At 45.6% G+C, this 20,784-nt stretch overlaps 1 pseudogene; it reads left to right on the top strand.

Moving 5' to 3' along the window:
- LOC143930042 (bactericidal permeability-increasing protein-like) overlaps positions 1–20,784 on the top strand; it is a 45,450-nt pseudogene that overhangs the window by 23,689 nt on the left and 977 nt on the right.

The raw sequence follows: 20,784 nt of genomic DNA, 5'->3' as shown, positions 1-20,784 counted from the left end.
GATTCAATCGCCATGGTCTTGGTGGTTTATCAATGGGGATGCTAAGGGTGGTCCAGTACGGACTGTGGTCAGATAGTAACCCAAAAAATAAGGCTGCGCTAAAACTTATACATTACAGTATTAACAATGTGACGTGTTAAATTCTAGTGTTAAACAATGTATACTATCAAGAAATATTGTGTATAAAAACATCAAACTTGAAGCACATAAAAAGTCCAAAGAGAGGGAAGAACGAAGGTATGGAGTAAGTCCCTTGAAGTGACTCTTTACAAACACCCTTCAGATGTATAGAAGGTGCGCCCAAAGAGGAAGTTCTATCCACCACCTATTTCAATGAGGCTTACCAGCTGCCAAGATCTCTTTTTAGGGAGATCGTACAGGCATGAAGAAAAAACGATCGTTCCTGGTCTCCCCGATGGGTTCTGCTGGCGTCTCCACCTCTTATATCTCTTTCTTACAACGTCTCACATTCCACCGAATTTTTTGATAAGACAAGAAAGAAAGGCTCCCATAGCGTAATTCCGCATAAAAATTTATTACGAACGAAATAAAAGTAAAACAAACTCACAAATTCCAGTTGAGTACAAGCGTAAGTACAATCACGAGCCGGCCGGCTCTCTCTTATTAACACTGCCCGTCCTTCCTGGTCAACGGGGAATGGCGGTAACGTCAGCACGCCGCTCACCCAAGTTTATTAGTTTGTTTAACACTAGAATTTAATACGTCACATTGTTAATACTGTAATGTATAAGTTTTAGCGCAGCCTTATTTTTTGGGTGTGTGTCTAGTGTGGGTATCTCACATTGGGTTGCAGCAGGAATTTATACTGTTATTATTTACATTATCACTTTTAGATTTTGCTTTCACCGGCTCAGGCCTTGGTTTGATTAATTGAGTTACCGTTTGGACAGCGCTGTTTTCCAAAAAGTTTTTTGTGGTCAGATAGTAACCTGGGGCAAAACGCTGTTTCCAGGATCCGTGGAGCTAGGGTGTGGGATACAAGAATGAAATCTATGCGGGACATAGAGTTGTGAGTAGGAGAGAAACAGGAATAGGCTCGAGTGTATGGGAAGTTGTGCCTCCATGTGTCTACAAGGTGAAAGGTGGAGATGAGTTTAGAGAATTTAGTCGTATCAGCACTGGCTACTGTTGCCTGCAACGTCTGTAGTCTATCCAAGGCCGGACATAGTGTTGTGTTAAAGTCACCTAACCAGATCGCCAGTATCGTGGGGTTACGGGACATAAAGGTAAAGCGATCTAGGAGCACTGTTACACTAAAGGGAGGAGGTATGTAGAAAGCCATGAGAAGGGAGGGTTCACCGTAGAGCTTAGCATGAAGAAATACATACCGACCATTGGGATCAGTTAGGAGTTCACAGAGTTCAAAATGTACCGATTTGGCTATCAATAATGAGACACCCCTAGCATGAGTCGTGTAGGGGGAGTGGTATGCCCACCCAACCCAGGGGCGGCGAAAGGCCATTTGGAGTCTGCCCTCAACATGTGTCTCGACCAGCACCACTACGTCAGCACATTGTTTTTTGAGGAATGCAAGGGCAGCCGAGCGCTTAATTTTCTCGCGCAGGCCCCTCACATTCCATGTGAGAAATTTTATAGTTGCCATGGTGCTGTGTAGGGAGCATAACCTTGCCTCAGTAGGACACATATCTTTAGGTCTAGTGAAAAATATAATGTATAATAGAACTGGAGTACATCAAACACTGTGTGCGGCACCTCTTCAACATATATACATTTTCCCATATTTGGTTCCTGAGACACTGTATGCACATTAACAAATTGCAAAAATAACTGTTGAACAACCCCCTCCCCCTTCCCCGCCTTACACCCACCCCAACTTGTGTAGGCATGATCCCTTAACAACTTTAAACTTCCATCTGGGGAAAAAACATAACTTTGCATGTAAGGAGAAGATAAGGAACAGTTTTAGCCACCGGGACAAGTAGTGGTTCCAAGCGAGCCACCACAAAGATGAATGAAAATGGGGCCTAATTGCGTGCCCCCGCATGTTAGTATAGAGAAGAGGCAGTGAGACCCAGTCGCTCTGTTCATCTGCATAGTCATAATTCCCAGTGGTTAGTGGGGCATAAATTCGCTGCACTATGCATGAGGCCTGTAGGACCAACACACCTCTGCAGCTCCGTGTGGCAGATAAGTTCAGGAGTATAAAAAAAAGAAAACCCCCATGGGGGGGCTGTGAGATATAGTAAGTCCACTCAATATATCCAAAATCACAGGAGGATGTTTTAGAAACCCAGTGCAGGGGAACTCCTCTTTAATGTAGATACGGCATCACTTGGGGTGGTCAGGGACTCCTTGAAGGCCTACCTCAGAGGTCTATTGACTCAATAGGTGACAAGAATTAAGAGGAAGTCGAAGGGAGTGGGAGAGGGAAATTAGGAATGGGGTAACCCAGGCAGATAGGCGCTATGTTGAATGTCCAACCTTGGATAGACAGAGGGAATGGTTAGACAAAGAACAAGCCTATAAAATGGCAATTACTAAGAGGATGGAGAATAGACGAATATTCCAGCACCAGTATTAGCTTAGGGAAAGGGTTAGTCGTACACTCTCCCTTTTGGCTAAATCTAATATTTTCCCTCCTGCGATCTCGGCAATTAGGATGTCAAGTGGGGATCTTACTACTGATCCACTAGAGATAATGTACACATTCTGCGATTATTATAAGTCCTTGTATAAATCTACCAGGCGAGTGGGTGGGACAACAGCGGTTGATTTTTTGCAGCAAATAACAATCCCAACCCTGTCAGAAAAGGATAAAATGGATATGGAGACGCCAGTGACCCTAGAAGAGCTAAAACGGGCAGTAGCAGCGATGCCCAATCAAAAATCCCCAGGTCCGGATGGGCTGCCAATAGAAATATATAAGCATTACAGAGAGGTATTGTTAACAAAACTGTAGGAAACATTGAGATGGGCACCGGATGGCGGTAAATTACCAACCTCAATGTTGGAAGCTACTATTATCTTAATATTTAAAGAGGGGAAAGACCAACAGGAAGTGTCCTTGTACCACCCAATCTCATTACTATGCTCCGATATTAAAATCCTGGCTAAAGTTCTAGCAACCTGGTTAAATAAATGCATACACAAGCTAATACACCATGATCAGTCAGGTTTCATTCCCAACAGATCAACTAGCACCAATATTAGAAGAGTTTTTCTAAACATGAAAATCCCAACTGATAATGTAGGCTCCAAGGCCATTTTGGCCTTGGATGCTGCTAAAGCCTTTGATAACTTGGAAGGGGACTATCTATGGTTGGTGCTAGAGTGATTTGGGGTTTGGTCCTTCTTTTATTAAATGGGTGGAATTACTTTATAATGAACCTAGAGCAAAAATTAGGATTGGTAGCGAATACTCTGAGACATTCCAGTTGGAGAGAGGGACGAGACAGGGCTGTCCCCTGTCTCCCCTTCTGTTTGTCCTGGCAATGGAACCCCTGGCAATCATGATGAGATCACGTTCACACATCCAGATAGAAGAAGACAAAATTGCCCTGTTTGCGGATGATGTCCTGTTCTTTATTGGAGGTGTTGAATCCTCACTTAAAACTGTGATACCTTTGATGGGTGAATTTGGACAACGCTCTGGTTTGGTTATCAACTGGAATAAGTCAGCCCTGTTACCAGTGGCCCCGATTGGCGATCAGCCATTGCCTCTAATCCCCTCCCTGGATGTAGTGACCAAGTTAAAATATTTGGGTGTTTGGATTTCTAGTGACGTAAACTACTATCTGAATGATAATTTAGTCCCACTATTGCTGAAACTGAAACAAAGGGGAGATATTTGGTGTCGCCTCCCTCTGTCTGTGGCAGGACGTTGTAATCTAATCAAGATGATATGGCTCCCGCGGATATTGTACATTCTTCATAACTCTCCAATTTGGATTAGCTAGAAATTGTTTAGGAAGAGTGAATCCCTATTTAGAGATTTAATCTGGAAGAAGGGCCAAGTCCGGATTAGTTTGCAAACAATGCAGCTCCCTGTTAAGGAAGGAGGGATGGCGATTCCACACCCGAGATTATACTTTTTGTCATCTCAGCTCCAGCATTTGATAGGTGGTGGAGTCATAGGGGGAACTCCAGTAATAGAATGATGGTAATGGGAGCCCCCCATAACTCATTGGTGGATGTATTGGAGTCGGACTCATTTATCCATAGGTGCCCGACGGTTGACCTAGCTAGTAAAGTGTGGTAGGCAACAAAGGCGCTAATAGGATATAATGGGGTCACTTAATGTACCCCCTATGGTATAACAAAAACCTTGTTGAAATAACGAGTATAGGGAGGCCTCAAGAATGGGAAAGACAGGGTATTAGCTGATTAATTCAGTTATATGAGGGTGATCTTATAAAGTCATTCAAAGATTTAAGACAAGATTACTTGCAGATTAGGCATGGAATCCAAGCCCAATTCAGGTCTCTTACCATTGAATGGGTGCAGACTCTGTTACTTTCTTTGAATAATTAAACTTGGTTCAATGAAAGGCCTAATCTCCAAGTTATATGCTAGTCTGGGTGATAGAATTATGAGTGGAAAGGGACTTTTTAAGAGCAGAGCAGGGTGGATGAGAGACGTAGGGCCAGTAACATCAGAACAATGGGACAAGATTCTAGAACAAGGAGGCCTGGTCTTGATATCCCCCTCGCAAAGGGTTTACCACCTGCTTTTAAATTCACTATACCCCCAAAAAAGTTTAAATTTGGTTGGAAGCCCAATGATGAATGCCCTATATGTAAAGCGACAGGAGACCTTATCCATATGGTGTGGAAGTGTCCAAAGCTATTTAGATACTAGATAGAGATAGTCGACAGGATAAACAAAATTTTTAAGACCACATTGGAACCCGAGGCCAAGATCTGCCTTCTAGGGAGCTTGGAGGAAGATAGAGTCTTGCCTATTACTAAAGTATCAGTGCTGAAATGTTTGTTCCAGGCGAGAAGACTAATAGCGCACAACTGGCTGGCTCAGACACCCCCTCTATGATGCTTTGGACCAAGTCGACTAACTCAATGATATGGAGTGAGAGAGCGATGTATATTAGGCAAAATAACTTAAATAAGTTTGCAAGTTTGTGGAGCCCATGGTTGAGAGAGATGGGCTGTTCTTTATGGGGCGATGGCAGAGTGGGGGACATAATTCCCCCTCTGCCATCATCTCCTCCACAAATCTCTTCTTTATAGTTTTCCTACCCACACTGTTGGTTTTAGAGTCAAGTTCTCTCCTTCTCTATTCCCACTTTTCTTTATCCTTAATTAATAGGTAACTTGGCCTATACAACCTGGGATTTGGAGGGTTGGGTTTAGGTGGGTTGAGTGGGTAGAAAAGGGAGTACAAAAATAATAATAGCTCTTTTTTAATTATTCTCTGCACTATTGGTTGTATTATACTTTAATAATGTATGTTTTTAAATTTGTCAATATGAAACTCAATAAAAAGTAGAATTTGAATGCCACTGGGTTCATTTCTCGTTTTATCTCGATTGGGCCGATACATTTTGGTACCAAATTCCAGGAGGGGCAAGGAAGCCTGAAATTTGCAGAAGAGAGCCATACTTTATCTACAACCTTAAAGATAGTATTCCCTCTCTTCTTCTTGTCGTATTGTTTCTTATAGTTTTCTTGAGCCCTTTGCATGGTTATATGGAGGGTTTGGTAGTTAGCCTGGATAGAATTTATCCTGTCCTTAACTGCTGGGACTGAGGCTTCTGGATGACATTAGGCAGAAATGAGGGATGGAACCCATAATTGACCCAGAAAGGTGACTGATTAGTGGTTGTATGTACTGAATTGTTGTATACAATCTCACACGGGAGTAAAGAGATCCAATCGCCATGGGAAAAAAAGCAGAAACAGCTAAAGTATTGGTCTAAGGTTTGATTAGTTCTTTCGGGTTTGACCGTTGCTTTGGGGATGGTAGGCTGAGGATAGACATACTTCAATTGACAGCATTCTGCAGAGCTCTCTCCAGAATCTGGAGGTAAATTGTACCCCTCTATCAGATACAATGTTATCAGGTAGGCAGTGTAGTCTGACTAACTCCCTTATGAAAATTTTTGTTGTGTCCACAGCAGATGGTGTACCTATTATGGGCAAAAAGTGTGCCATTTTGGACAGACGGTCCACGACTACCAGGATAGTTGTAAACTCTTCTGAGGGAGGTAGCTCTACTAATGCCGCGTACACACGGTCGAACTGTTTGACGTACTTAGTCCGTTGAAACACATTTCAGCGGACAATCCGCTCGTGTGTGGGCTTCAGCGGACTTTTTCAGCGTGCAGTCCGGAGTACTAAGAATTTCGGTTTTTCCAAAAATCTTTCCGTCGTACTTTGGTTTCAGCGGACAATACGGTCGTCAGTATGCTAGTCCGACGGACTAAGAATGGCGCATGCCCAGAAAGGATTTACAGGGCGGAAGCGCTCTGTCTTGTAAAACTAGTGTTCGTATTGAAGCTAGCATATTCGTCATGCTGCTAATTTTGTGTTTTTTTAATATAGCACATTCTTTTCTTCTTCATAATGCAAGAAAAGTGAAGTTGCTTTGCTGCTTATATTCACACAGAGTTATCACAAATGTTTTTATTCATCCTTATCCTATGATTAATATTCCAATTCGAGAATAAATATATATATATATATATATATATAAAAAAAAAAAAATATATATATATATATATATATATATATATATATATATATATATTATATATATATATAATTTTATAATTTATCTATTACTATATATTTTTGGAACTACTATTGTTAGTTTAAAATTATTTATTTATTTTGCTTTTTTTTTGGGGGGGGGTTAAACTAGATGGACTTGTGTTTTTTTTGTCCAAGCAGACTATGTAAGTAGAGATAGATAGATAGATAGATAGATAGATAGATAGATAGATAGATAGATAGATAGATAGATAGATAGATAGATAGATTATCTATCTATATATCTGATAGATACCCAAACCAGCATTTTAGCTTACACATGATTGAATGTTCAAAATCAGCAGAGCTTCCCCTCATTTCAAATGTTAGCCTCAAATTTACAGCGACTGCACTTCCAAGTGCACTTGCAGTGCTTTAAAAATTGCACTTGTAGTTAGCATATTTATATTAACATGAACGTGTGTTTTGTAAATAACCCCCTTTTGACATGTACCTGCCTACTCACAAATAAACTCTGTTTTTTTAATCCAAAATAAAAAAAATTACAATATTTTTGGAAAAAATAAATCTTTATTTTTAGTCTGTACAAAACAAAATCAAGAGGGAGGCAACACTGGAGACACTTTTGAAGTTTGTGAAGCCTTTTGTCCCCCAGGCACACATCAAGTCAGTGGCCACCAAAATTCAGATCCTGTGTAAACATGAAAATAGGGAGCACAACATAGTCCTAGAATCCCACAGACCAGGAACAGCAGCAGATGACATCTATGTCCCCAGACTGTGGTACTACAACAGCCTGCGTCTTCTGTCAGAGCAGACTGAAGCCATGCAGTCACTTCCGACTCTTCCGTCTAGCCTTCCCTCCACGCTTCGCTGGAGGCTGTGCCTCTGGGTAGGAGGAGGAGCAGTAGGGTCTGTGTTGTAGAGTCTGGTGGTTGGTGTTAGCTCACCCTTCAGACCCCGCTGAATACTATCGAAGAAAATAGCCTCGCACAAGTTGCGCTGTCCCTTGTCCATTTCAAGCAACTTGCTGGCCAAATAAGTAGCGTAGGCCTCTTCAGGATTGGGGGGTTTACTAAGCAATTGGCTGGCTTGACGTATAAGCGCCAATGACTCCTCCTCTGTCTGTGTCATCCTCCTGGGCCTTTTGCTGGCTATGCGGAGGGGAGGGACCTGACTTTCTGTCCAACTCCTGCTGGGCCCAGCTATCTCCTGCGTGTGGCTGGTCCCGGCCTCCTCCTCCTCCTTACCACTGGTCCCGGCCTCCTCCTGGGTGAGCTCATCCTGTGTAAAAAATAAATAAATAAATAAAATATGTATATATTTTGAGATCATCAATCACTGACAATTTTACAGTTCTCACTTGCAAATACATTTGTCTTGAAATACAAAAGGCTATCATTTTGACACCATCATTTTTCCATCAGTTCACCAAGATTTTAGCCACATTTGTGGAAACTACTGTATCCTTATATCTAATTTAATTTGTGATGAAATCCTAGATTTGGAAGCAATTCAAACATTGAACTTTACATCATTAATATTTGAGCAATCCTAACTTTATAAACTAAAATATACCTGGCTCCAGCTAGGCGCATCAACTTCGTCCAGGAAGGAAGGGTCTGGATCTTCCTGGGGTGGCTCAGCTGAGGTGGAGGGAAGGGTGGAGGGAAGGGTAGACGGAAGAGTGGAAAGTGACTGCCTGGCTTGTAGTACCACAGCCTGTAGTACCACAGCCTAGGTACATATATCTCATATGCTGCTGCTCCTGATGTGCGGGACTCTAGGATCTTGTTGCGCTCCCGCCTATACATGTTACGCAGGACCTGAATTTTGGAGCTCACAAACTTAAGGTCTGCCTGGGGGAGTCGGGTTTTCACAAACTTCAAAAGTGTCCCCAGTGTTTTCCTCCAGCCAGGACGGCTTGAATATAGTGGGTGCTTGGCATCCCACAGGTTCCTTTGCATCTCAAACATCTCTATGAATTTTGCCAGGAATGCCTCCTCCTTAAAGGGGTCCGGACTGTACTTTTGCATTTTTAGTTCTGAAAATTTTTTTTTTTTTAAATAAAAAATAAAAAATTACATAAATACTAATGTCAGACCAAACGCACACTATTTATATTGTGACAATGTAGGCGAGACACACACTACACCCACACTACACCCACCCACACTACCCCCACACACACACTACCACACACACTACCCCCCCACACACCCACCCCCACCCCCCCATACACCCACCCCCACCTCCCCACACACACTACCCCCCCACACACCCACCCCCACCCCCACACACACACTACCACACACACTACCCCCCCACACACCCACCCCCACCCCCACACACACCCACACAAAACACCAACCCCACTCAATCACCAACTCACATTAAAATCAACTAACCATCCACAAGGTAAAATCCCACTATATACATTCCTAACGCAGGCCTAAAACCCTAAAAATAAAAAGATCACCATCTTACCGTCGCGTGTATCACTCGCTGCTTCCGTTCGGACAAACGTACGGCCTCGCGGTAACGCTTTATATACAGCGCATGCGTCAAGCTCCTCCTGCGTCGCCCACGTTGCCCGCCCCTGACGTTCCTTGTGACCGTATTTCCCCGCCCCTTTTACCCTCGTTCCGCTGTGGGAGAGTAGCTAGATAAAGATGGCGGACGTATTTTCTGAGAGCAGCATGGAGGAAAGCCCTGAACCCAATACTTCCAGAGCTAGGAAAAGGTTTAAGGCCACAAACATGTCTTTCGAAGAGATGGTGGAGATGGTGGACATCTTAAGAAAAGAAGATTATGATGGGAAAAATGGCCCCTATCCCAAACCCAATATCCGGAAGGACAGAATAATGAGTACAGTAGTGAGCACTTTGGAGAACACATTTGGTGTCCGAAGAGCTAAAGATCAACTCCGCAAACGCTGGTCGGATATAAAATCCAGGGAGCCAGATCAATACAGGAGAATAAAAAAGGCGCTCAAAAAAAGTGAGTACTTTTCGCTTATCTTGACGTTCGTACCTACCCGTGGTAAATCTGGCGTATTAAACTGTCGTCTGCTTGATCGTTCGTATGACTGTACGTAAATGGCGCGTATCAGTATATGGTATTGGTTTAGGTTTTTTATTTGTTATTTCTTTTATTGTTGTTAATGATACCTTGAATTGTGACATTCAATTTAGGATATCCTTGTGTACATATCTTTATAGCTACAACTGTTTCATCACTTTATTCAGTGTAATGTATTGTAATTAAGATATAGATACAGTGGTGTGAAAAAGTGTTTGCCCCCTTCCTCATTTCCTGTTCCTTTGCATGGTTTGGATTTTTTTTCACCTTTAATAATAAACACCTTCATTTACAAATTGCATTTTGTGTTTACTTGTGTTGTCCTTGACTATTGTTTAAATTGGTTTGATGTTCCGAAACACTTAAGTGTGACAAACATGCAAAGGAACAGGAAATGAGGAAGGGGGCAAACACTTTTTCACACCACTGTATATATATATATATATATATATATATATATATATATATATATATATTGTTTACTACAAAAAATCTATATTGTTTACCAAAAAAATTGCAAAATAAGATATTGTTTACTACAAAAAATCTATATTGTTTACCAAAAAAAAAAAAAAAAAAAGGCACTTGTTTCAATGTGCACTATTACAACTTTTCGAAAAAGATATGTGTGTGTGTGTGTCTCCTCCTTTCAATACTCAATACCTTTTTGGGAAGTAATTAAATAAAACTCAAAAACATTTTGGAACAGCAGTTAAACATAAATATTGAAAATGTTTTGCAGCAAAAAAAAAAAAGACGGCCCAATTCCCAGATTACTCAGCCCTCTGATGGACCAGGGGACATAAGTTATGTGGGTGAGTGGGGTGGGGGCCTAATTAATGAGTTTACAATCCCTGAAACCAATTTGAGTGGGGTGGGGGCCTAATTAATGAGTTTACAATCCCTGAAACCAATTTGAGTGGGGTGGGGGCCTAATTAATGAGTATACAATCCCTGAAACCAATTCCAAAAGGGTGGGGGGGGGCAGTAAAACAGTACAATGGAGCTGACAATATGAATTAGAGAAAAACAGTCTCGGCTGTGGGTGTATAGGGGCCCAGGATTGCATGCTGGGGACGTTAGTGAAAGCAAATATGCACGTGGGACACAAAAAGGTAAAAGCTATAAAAAAATGACACAAAAAAAATAAATAAATACATCAAAAAAACTATTGCATGTATTCATATAAAGGGGACATTCACAGCATATTCCTGTCATGGATATTAAAAGTCATGATGAAATTAATACAAACATACAATGCATATAATGCAATATTAAAAGAACAAACTTACCTTCATATATTCCTTCTGCAGGACCCGAATAATGGCAGAACAGGTCTCTGGAATAATGATCCCCAGAGCCTGGGGGGAGATGCCTGTAGAGAACTTGAGGTCCTGAAGGCTTCTCCCTGTCGCCAAGTAGCGCAACGTGGCGACGAGCCTCTGTTCCGGAGTGATGGCTTGCCGCATGCAGGTATCCTGCCTGCTGATATAAGGGGTCAGCAAAGCCAGCAGACGGTGAAAAACGGGGTCCGTCATCCTGAGATAATTCCTGAAATCATCAGGATTATTCTCACGGATCTCACGGAGTAAAGGCATATGCGAGAATTGGTCGTGCTGGCGCAACCAATTCTTTGTCCATGAACTCCTCCTCGCCCTGTTTAGTGATGGCCGAACGGTTCGCCCGGCGGTCGTTTCGCGGCGAATTTCCGACATTCGCGGTCCGCACGTTCGAACGCCTTTTTCCGTCGTTCGCCGCGGCGGACTTACGTGTTTAATGTATACAAGAACTTTAACCTTTGGTGACACGTTTATCATGTGATACAGGACAGCCAATTGAGACATGACAGCACATGGACACTTGTACATTCCCCCTAACCTATAAATACACCCGATCCGGTGGCCATTTTACATTCTTTCTTCTGTTACGATAGGGACAGGTTCCTGTGTGGAGTAGGGAGAGATAAACCACTAGCTATTTGGTACACAAAAGTTCTTTTCAGGACTGGTATAGGTGTTAGGTGTTGATAGGTTTGCTGTGCTGCTGATTCTTGCAGCAGCCTGAGTGTCTTTTGTTAGTTTAGAGAAAGGGAAAGGACGGTGTATGCTACAGGGACAGCCAGATTAGTCTTTCATCATCATCATCATCATCATCATCATTAGCTGTTACTATCAAGGTCCACAAAAGAGCTGTTCCAGTAACCACTAATCGTTCTCTTTTTTTGCCAATTTGTATAGGGACAGGAAGGAAGCAGTGTTGTCAGGCAGTGAGGGTAATTTTAAAGACTTGCTGTTATTATTAGTTCCACAAAGGTTCTTTTCAGGACTGGTATCAGTGGTACAGTAATAGGCTTGTACATGTATAATATTCTTTCTTCCAAATATAGAAAGGATATTATACTTGACTGCTGCCCTTCTGCTGCAGTCTGCTAAACATTCACAACTCACTTGTTCCACAAAAGTTCTTATAAGGACTGGTAACTTGGTATAGGGTGCTACGGTACATAGGCTTGAGTGCGGTACAGTCTGCTGTTCTGTAAGGACCGCTATCGGTCCACAATAGATAGGGTTGACGTGCACCACTGCTGACCGCTGCCCTATACTGCAGCAGTCCTTCAGCGGTATAGGGACTGACGTACAGTCTGCTAATCACTAACACACAACCTGCTTGTTCCACAAAAGTTCTTATAAGGACTGGTAACTTGGTATAGGGTGCTACGGTACATAGGCTTGAGTGCGGTACAGTCTGCTGTTCTGTAAGGACCGCTATCGGTCCACAATAGATAGGGTTGACGTGCACCACTGCTGACCGCTGCCCTATACTGCAGCAGTCCTTCAGCGGTATAGGGACTGACGTACAGTCTGCTAAACACTAATACACAACCTGCTTGGTCCACAAAAGTTCTTATAAGGACTGGTAACTTGGTATAGGGTGCTACGGTACATAGGCTTGAGTGCGGTACAGTCTGCTGTTCTGTAAGGACCGCTATCGGTCCACAATAGATAGGGTTGACGTGCACCACTGCTGACCGCTGCCCTATACTGCAGCAGTCCTTCAGCGGTATAGGGACTGACGTACAGTCTGCTAAACACTAATACACAACCTGCTTGGTCCACAAAAGTTCTTATAAGGACTGGTAACTTGGTATAGGGTGCTACGGTACATAGGCTTGAGTGCGGTACAGTCTGCTGTTCTGTAAGGACCGCTATCGGTCCACAATAGATAGGGTTGACGTGCACCACTGCTGACCGCTGCCCTATACTGCAGCAGTCCTTCAGCGGTATAGGGACTGACGTACAGTCTGCTAAACACTAATACACAACCTGCTTGGTCCACAAAAGTTCTTATAAGGACTGGTAACTTGGTATAGGGTGCTACGGTACATAGGCTTGAGTGCGGTACAGTCTGCTGTTCTGTAAGGACCGCTATCGGTCCACAATAGATAGGGTTGACGTGCACCACTGCTGACCGCTGCCCTATACTGCAGCAGTCCTTCAGCGGTATAGGGACTGACGTACAGTCTGCTAATCACTAACACACAACCTGCTTGTTCCACAAAAGTTCTTATAAGGACTGGTAACTTGGTATAGGGTGCTACGGTACATAGGCTTGAGTGCGGTACAGTCTGCTGTTCTGTAAGGACCGCTATCGGTCCACAATAGATAGGGTTGACGTGCACCACTGCTGACCGCTGCCCTATACTGCAGCAGTCCTTCAGCGGTATAGGGACTGACGTACAGTCTGCTAAACACTAATACACAACCTGCTTGGTCCACAAAAGTTCTTATAAGGACTGGTAACTTGGTATAGGGTGCTACGGTACATAGGCTTGAGTGCGGTACAGTCTGCTGTTCTGTAAGGACCGCTATCGGTCCACAATAGATAGGGTTGACGTGCACCACTGCTGACCGCTGCCCTATACTGCAGCAGTCCTTCAGCGGTATAGGGACTGACGTACAGTCTGCTAAACACTAATACACAACCTGCTTGGTCCACAAAAGTTCTTATAAGGACTGGTAACTTGGTATAGGGTGCTACGGTACATAGGCTTGAGTGCGGTACAGTCTGCTGTTCTGTAAGGACCGCTATCGGTCCACAATAGATAGGGTTGACGTGCACCACTGCTGACCGCTGCCCTATACTGCAGCAGTCCTTCAGCGGTATAGGGACTGACGTACAGTCTGCTAATCACTAACACACAACCTGCTTGTTCCACAAAAGTTCTTATAAGGACTGGTAACTTGGTATAGGGTGCTACGGTACATAGGCTTGAGTGCGGTACAGTCTGCTGTTCTGTAAGGACCGCTATCGGTCCACAATAGATAGGGTTGACGTGCACCACTGCTGACCGCTGCCCTATACTGCAGCAGTCCTTCAGCGGTATAGGGACTGACGTACAGTCTGCTAAACACTAATACACAACCTGCTTGGTCCACAAAAGTTCTTATAAGGACTGGTAACTTGGTATAGGGTGCTACGGTACATAGGCTTGAGTGCGGTACAGTCTGCTGTTCTGTAAGGACCGCTATCGGTCCACAATAGATAGGGTTCACGTGCACCACTGCTGACCGCTGCCCTATACTGCAGCAGTCCTTCAGCGGTATAGGGACTGACGTACAGTCTGCTAATCACTAACACACAACCTGCTTGTTCCACAAAAGTTCTTATAAGGACTGGTAACTTGGTATAGGGTGCTACGGTACATAGGCTTGAGTGCGGTACAGTCTGCTGTTCTGTAAGGACCGCTATCGGTCCACAATAGATAGGGTTGACGTGCACCACTGCTGACCGCTGCCCTATACTGCAGCAGTCCTTCATCGGTATAGGGACTAAGAGTTTTGTCACAGGGTCATTTAAAAAATGACAGGCAGAGGAAGAGGCAGGCCCTTCCGCAGGGGTGGTAGGGGTAGGGCAGGAGCAACAGGCTTGAGCCAAAGTGGGAAGTTGCAGAAGGTGCGTTCAATTACTTTAAAGGATGCACCAGACTTGGTTGAGTGGCTCGCTCAGCCTTACTCTTCTGCACCCTCCTCATCCTCTCGATCTGCACCCTCTTCTTCACTCTCTGCTATGTGCACCCCCAAAGACACTACCACCAACAACACGACCACCACCACCACCACCACATACCTTCCGCTTGAGTCACTGGAATTATTTTCCGATCCATATCAAGAGGACATTTCTGATGCGCAGCCACTCTTGGTATTGGATCAGGAAGAGGAGGTAGCAACAAGCGCTACTCAGCAGTCTGACGCCAGTACCCAGATCAGCCCAAGGAGGAGGTTGGTCCCCGGTGTTGCTGCCTACTCCGAGATCTCTACTTATAGCGGTGGGGAAGGTGACGTTGATGATGACGTGTCTAGTGATGTCACGTGGGTGCCCACAAGAGAGGAAGAGGAGGGGAGTTCAGAGGGAGATATGGACCAGCAGATAGGGAGGAGAAGCAGCAATGACTTACATTGCACAGCAGGGACAAAGCAGACTGCAAATGTATCAGGAGCGAGTCATCGACCATGTACGGTCACATCTGGCGCTCCCAGGACACCGGCACATGGCTCCGCAGTGTGGGCTTTTTTTAACGTGTCCGCTGCTGACAATAGCGTTGCCATCTGCAATCTTTGCAGTCAACGCGTTAGTCGCGGTAAGCCCAATACTCACCTAGGGACGACCGCCTTAAGAAGGCACATGAGCAGCCATCACCGAGCCCAGTGGGAGCAACGGAACACACAAAGCCACACTGCAGGCTCTCACCGTCCAGCCTCGTCTTCTACTTCTCCTTCTCCTCTCTCCTCACAATTGTCCTCCACTCCACCTTCCATCACGCCAAGCTCACATTTTTCTGCAAAAAGGCAGGCTTCCGTGGGCCTAATGTTTGAGCGTAAAAAAATGATGACGCCGGATAACCCTCTTGCCCAACGGTTGGCGGCTGGCTTGTCAGAACTCATAGCCCGCCAACTACTGCCATATAAACTGGTGGACTCGGAGGCCTTTCGCAAATTTGTGGCCATTGGAACACCACAATGGAAGGTCCCAGGAAGGAAGTATTTCTCAGAGAAGGGCATCCCAGAGCTATATGGCCATGTTCAGCGGCAAGTGAATGTATCTCTGGCACACAGTGTCGGTGCCAAGATACATCTGACCACAGACACGTGGTCTAGCAAACACGGGCAGGGAAGGTATATCAGTTTTACTGCCCACTGGGTGAACCTTCTGACGGCCGTCAAGCATGTAACCCGTGGCACCCGTGTAGATTTGGTTTTACCGCCACGGATTGCATGCAGGCCTGACTCTTCTTCTCCTCCTCCTACTCCATCCTCCTCCCTCTCCTCCTCAGCTGCCTCCTCCTTTTCCGCTGCTAGCGTCTCTTCCACTGCACCGCCCAAGCTCCCCAGAACCTATTCCACATGCCAGGTGAGACGTTGCCATGCCGTGCTGCGTCTGTTGTGCCTGGAAGCAAAGAGCCACACTGGCCCGGCACTCCTTTCAGCTTTGCGTTCACAGGCAGATGAGTGGCTAACACCGCTCAATTTGACAGTTGGTAAAGTGGTGTGTGACAACGGTGCCAATCTGCTTAGCGCATTGAAACAGGGCAAAATCACGCACGTGCCGTGCATGGCACACGTCTTAAACTTGGTCGTGCAGCGATTCCTTGTCAAATACCCTGGGGTCCAGGACATCTTGCGGCAGGCAAGGAAAATCTCGGCCCATTTCAGAAGATCTTACACGGCCATGGCTCGCCTTGCTGACATTCAGCGGCGACACCATCTGCCGGTCAGACGTCTTATTTGCGATTGCCCGACGCGATGGAACTCAACCTTCTATATGCTTGATAGGCTGCTCCAGCAGAAACGTGCAGTTAACGTCTACCTGTATGAACTCAGCGAAAGAAACGGTTCTGGGGAGCTGGGTTTTTTTTCACCGCGCCAGTGGCTGCTCATGCGCGACACATGCAGACTTCTGCGGCCATTTGAGGAGATCACCAAACTGGTCAGTCGCAGCCATGGCGCCATCAGTGACATGGTACCTTATGCCTTCTTTCTGGAGCGTGCATTGCGTCGTGTCATTGATCAGGCTGTGGAGGAGCAGGAGCGGGAAGATGAGGAAGTCGCAATGCTGGATGAATTCCCAGGGGGGGCTACTCTATCTGAGACAAGTCAACAACAGGAGTCTGATGAGGAGTCAGAGGAGGATGGTGCCGGGGCGGATGAGCAGGAGCAAGAAGAGCATGCTTTAAACCTTTCTGGGATCCCTGTTGTGCGAGGATGGGGAGAGGAGAATGAAGAGGACGACATTATCCTGGATGATGAGCAGGAGCCAGGCCACCACACCGCTTCCACTTTAGTGCAAATGGGGGCCTTCATGCTCCAGTGTTTTAATAGGGACCCCCGTATAAAAAGCATGAGGGTCAAGGACCAGTACTGGGTGGCAACGTACTTAGACCCCCGGTACAAACACAAAATGGCGGAAATGTTACCGCCGTCGCAGAGGGCTGTCAGAATGCAGCACTTCCAGGCCTTGCTTCGAGAAATGCTGCATTCTGCTTTTGCGTGCGCTGGCAGAGGAGCAATTCCCACTCCCAGAGAAGGATTTGCGGGTACCAATCCAACAGCGCCTGCAAGAAGAGGCCGGTTTGAAGATGTGTTGGTGACTTCGGATATGAGGTCATTCTTTCAGCCGACCCATCGACAGGTGTCATCCGGATCCAGCATCAGGGAACGCCTAGACCGTCAGGTGTCCGACTACATTGGGTTAACGGCCGATGTGGACGCTCTGAGGAGTGATGAACCCCTAGACTACTGGGTGGGCAGGCTTGACCTCTGGCCAGAGCTTGCCCAATTTGCAATCGAACTGTTGGCTTGCCCCTCATCCAGTGTCCTGTCCGAAAGGACGTTCAGCGCAGCAGGGGGGATTGTGACCGATAAGCGTACTCGCCTAGCTCACCACAGTGTTAACTACCTCACATTTCTAAAAATGAATGAGGCATGGATCTCGGAGGAATTCAACACATGTGACCAGTAGACCATGTATATGTCTATAAACTATTTTTTTAATCAAGCACACAGACCTTCTTAATTCATTTGGCTCACTTCCTTGACCCAAAAAAGCACACCGTACTATATGCCCCTACCCTCCTCTTTGAAGAGGTTGAGCGGTGTCATATTTCTACTGGGGCTGCTTATGATATCCCTGTGCTGTGCTGACTTCCTCCTGGGGGTTCTTATTATGAAGGGATCACACTATCCCTGTGCTGTGCTGACTTCCTCCTGGGGGTTCTTATTATGAGGGGATCACACCATCCCTGTGCTGTGCTGACTTCCTCCTGGGGCTGCTTACGGTGCTGCTGTCAGTGCTGTATGTCACGGTGCTGCTGTCAGCGCTGTATGTCACGGTGCTGCTGTCAGCGCTGTATGTCACGGTGCTGCTGTCAGCGCTGTATGTCACGGTGCTGCTGTCAGCGCTGTATGTCACGGTGCTGCTGTCAGCGCTGTATGTCACGGTGCTGCTGTCAGCGCTGTATGTCACGGTGCTGCTGTCAGCGCTGTATGTCACGGTGCTGCTGTCAGCGCTGTATGTCACGGTGCTGCTGTCAGCGCTGTATGTCACGGTGCTGCTGTCAGCGCTGTATGTCACGGTGCTGCTGTCAGCGCTGTATGTCACGGTGCTGCTGTCAGTGCTCTGTATTACGGTGCTGCTGTCAGATGCCTCTATCACGGTGCATGTGTCATTCCGGTATGTCACGCTGCTGGTGATCATCTCCTGCACCCTCTTCTTTGCCTACCCTGGTCCCTGACCTTCCCTCTCCTCCATTGCCTTCATTAGCTCCATAGTCCTGAATTGTTAGAACAATTTCCCAAATAAAATAAAAATGCTTGTAGTTATCGATCCCAAATTCACCTCATACATGTATTATGTCATTGTCCAGATGGTGGGACTACGTTTTACCCCCTAATAATTACCACGTGGCCGCAAATTCGACATGAAGGTTTGCAAAGTTCGCCTCCCATTGAAGTCAATGGGGCCCGCGGCGAACGTTCGGTTTCGCGAACGTTTGGGTCCGTTCGCATTTCGCGTTCGCGAAACGTCCCGTCGGAAGTTCGTCCATCACTAGCCCTGTTCACAGACTGGGCTCGGGTCAAAGTATTAACCCCAACACCAAGCCCCCATATAGCACGAACTCGCGAACTAGTATGTCCACTCTCCATGGCTTTGAAACGGTCGGCTGGACAAACAAGCTTAACTGAACGCACTGAAGAACAGCCAGACCTATGAAGAACGATCTGAAACCCAGAAACGAGCGGACCAGAAGCGCCAAACAACGGGTACCAACTGATCCACGCGTACCGAAAGACAGATACAAACCTCACAGGCAGACTGCGCCGCAGAAAACGGACAAATTAAGCTGAAGTCTGAAAAGCGCGAATCGTCTCTAACCAAACTTCTACTAACGCAAAGTCAGCAGAAGGAGCCCAAAGGGTGCTTTGCTGTGTCAGGGACTTCCTATTTCTAGTCCCGTCGTACGTGCTGTACGTCATCGCGCAAGCTTTCGTCGGATTGTTTGTGTATCCGTGTGTGGTCAAGTCCGTTCAGTGGAAAGTACGCCGGATTGTCCGTCGGATTGTATGACGGACTAAGTACGTCAAACAGTTCGATCATGTGTACGCGGCATAAGAAGTCCATAGATATTTTTCTCCATGGTTGTTCTGGCACTGACAGTGGTCGTAACAAACCCCAAGACTTAACGTTGGACCCCTTGTTTTGCTGACAGGTAATGCAGGAGCTAACATACTCCCTGCAGTCGGATTTCAAAGTAGGCCACCAAAAAGATTGTTGGATAAGTTCCATTGTTTCTCGCATCCGCATCAGTTTGTGTAAGGTACAACTGCCACCTGACATCAAGAAGCACGCCAGGAGGGAATGAGCGTTCTGCAGAAAGAGCTTGCAAAGGTCCATATTCCAGATTTTTCAGGATCAACACACAGTCCCGTGGAGAAAATCAAGTACAATTTCTATGGCTTGGCAATCCGTAACTTCCAGTTACCCAGCTCACAGATCAGTCCTGTGCCTAACGTTGGTTTGAAGTTGTCAATTTCTGGAGCCTTCATTGAGATTACTGGGAAGTGGAAATTCAAGACAAAGATTCACGTATCATTTAGCGGTGGATTTGATGTGAAGGTGGAAGGACTCAGTATATCTGTAGGACTAAAGCTGGGCAGTGAGGGAGCTGGCAGACCAATGATAGCTCCCTCTGATTGCAGCTGCCATATCTCGAATGTCAATGTCCATGTATCAGGGAAGTTTGGCTGGCTGGTCGATCTTTTCAAACACAATGTTGAAAAAGCATTAAGAAAGTCTATAGAGAGTCAGATCTGTCCATTGGTTCAGAATGCCATTGTCACTAAACTGGAACCACTTCTTCAAACCCTTCCAGTGACAGCAAAGATTGACAAAGTAGCTGCCATTGATTATTCTCTCACCGGTCCTCCACCTGTGACTGCAGAAACTGTGGATGTTGCACTGAAGGGAGAATTTTTTGAACTGTCCCATCGGACTCCTCCTCCTTTCTCACCGCCATCGCTGTCCTTACCAGCTGACCACAACCTCATGATTTACTTCGGAGTCTCCGATTACTTGTTTAACACCGCTGGCTTTGTCTACCATTCAGCTGGGAAACTCGTCTTTAAAGGGGAGGGCCACCCTGAAAAACAAAAAAATGTTAAAAATTACAAAAAATCTAAAAAAAAAAAAAATGAAAAAAATTATTTTTTTTTACTTACCAGAAATGCCTGTTGCTAGGCACTTTCTCCTAATCTTCCTCTTCCTCCTCCGCGGAGATCTTCTGTCTTCTGTCTTCGTCGCGGCGTCTTCTGGGTAATGAGTCGCGCTGTGTTCTGGGAACTGTGTGTTCCAGAACACAGCGCGTCCCATTCAGAAAGCGCTGCGGGACTCGCGCATGCGCAGTAGCTGCGGGACTCGCGCATGCGCAGTAGGAAACGGGCAG

This window comes from Lithobates pipiens, unplaced genomic scaffold (genome assembly GCF_037356315.1).
Source record: "Lithobates pipiens isolate NorthernLeopardFrog02 unplaced genomic scaffold, aLitPip1_a1.2 Scaffold_25, whole genome shotgun sequence".
NCBI lineage: Eukaryota > Metazoa > Chordata > Amphibia > Anura > Ranidae > Lithobates > Lithobates pipiens.
Note: the sequence above shows the minus strand (reverse complement) of the source record. Positions and strands in the feature narration are given on the sequence as shown.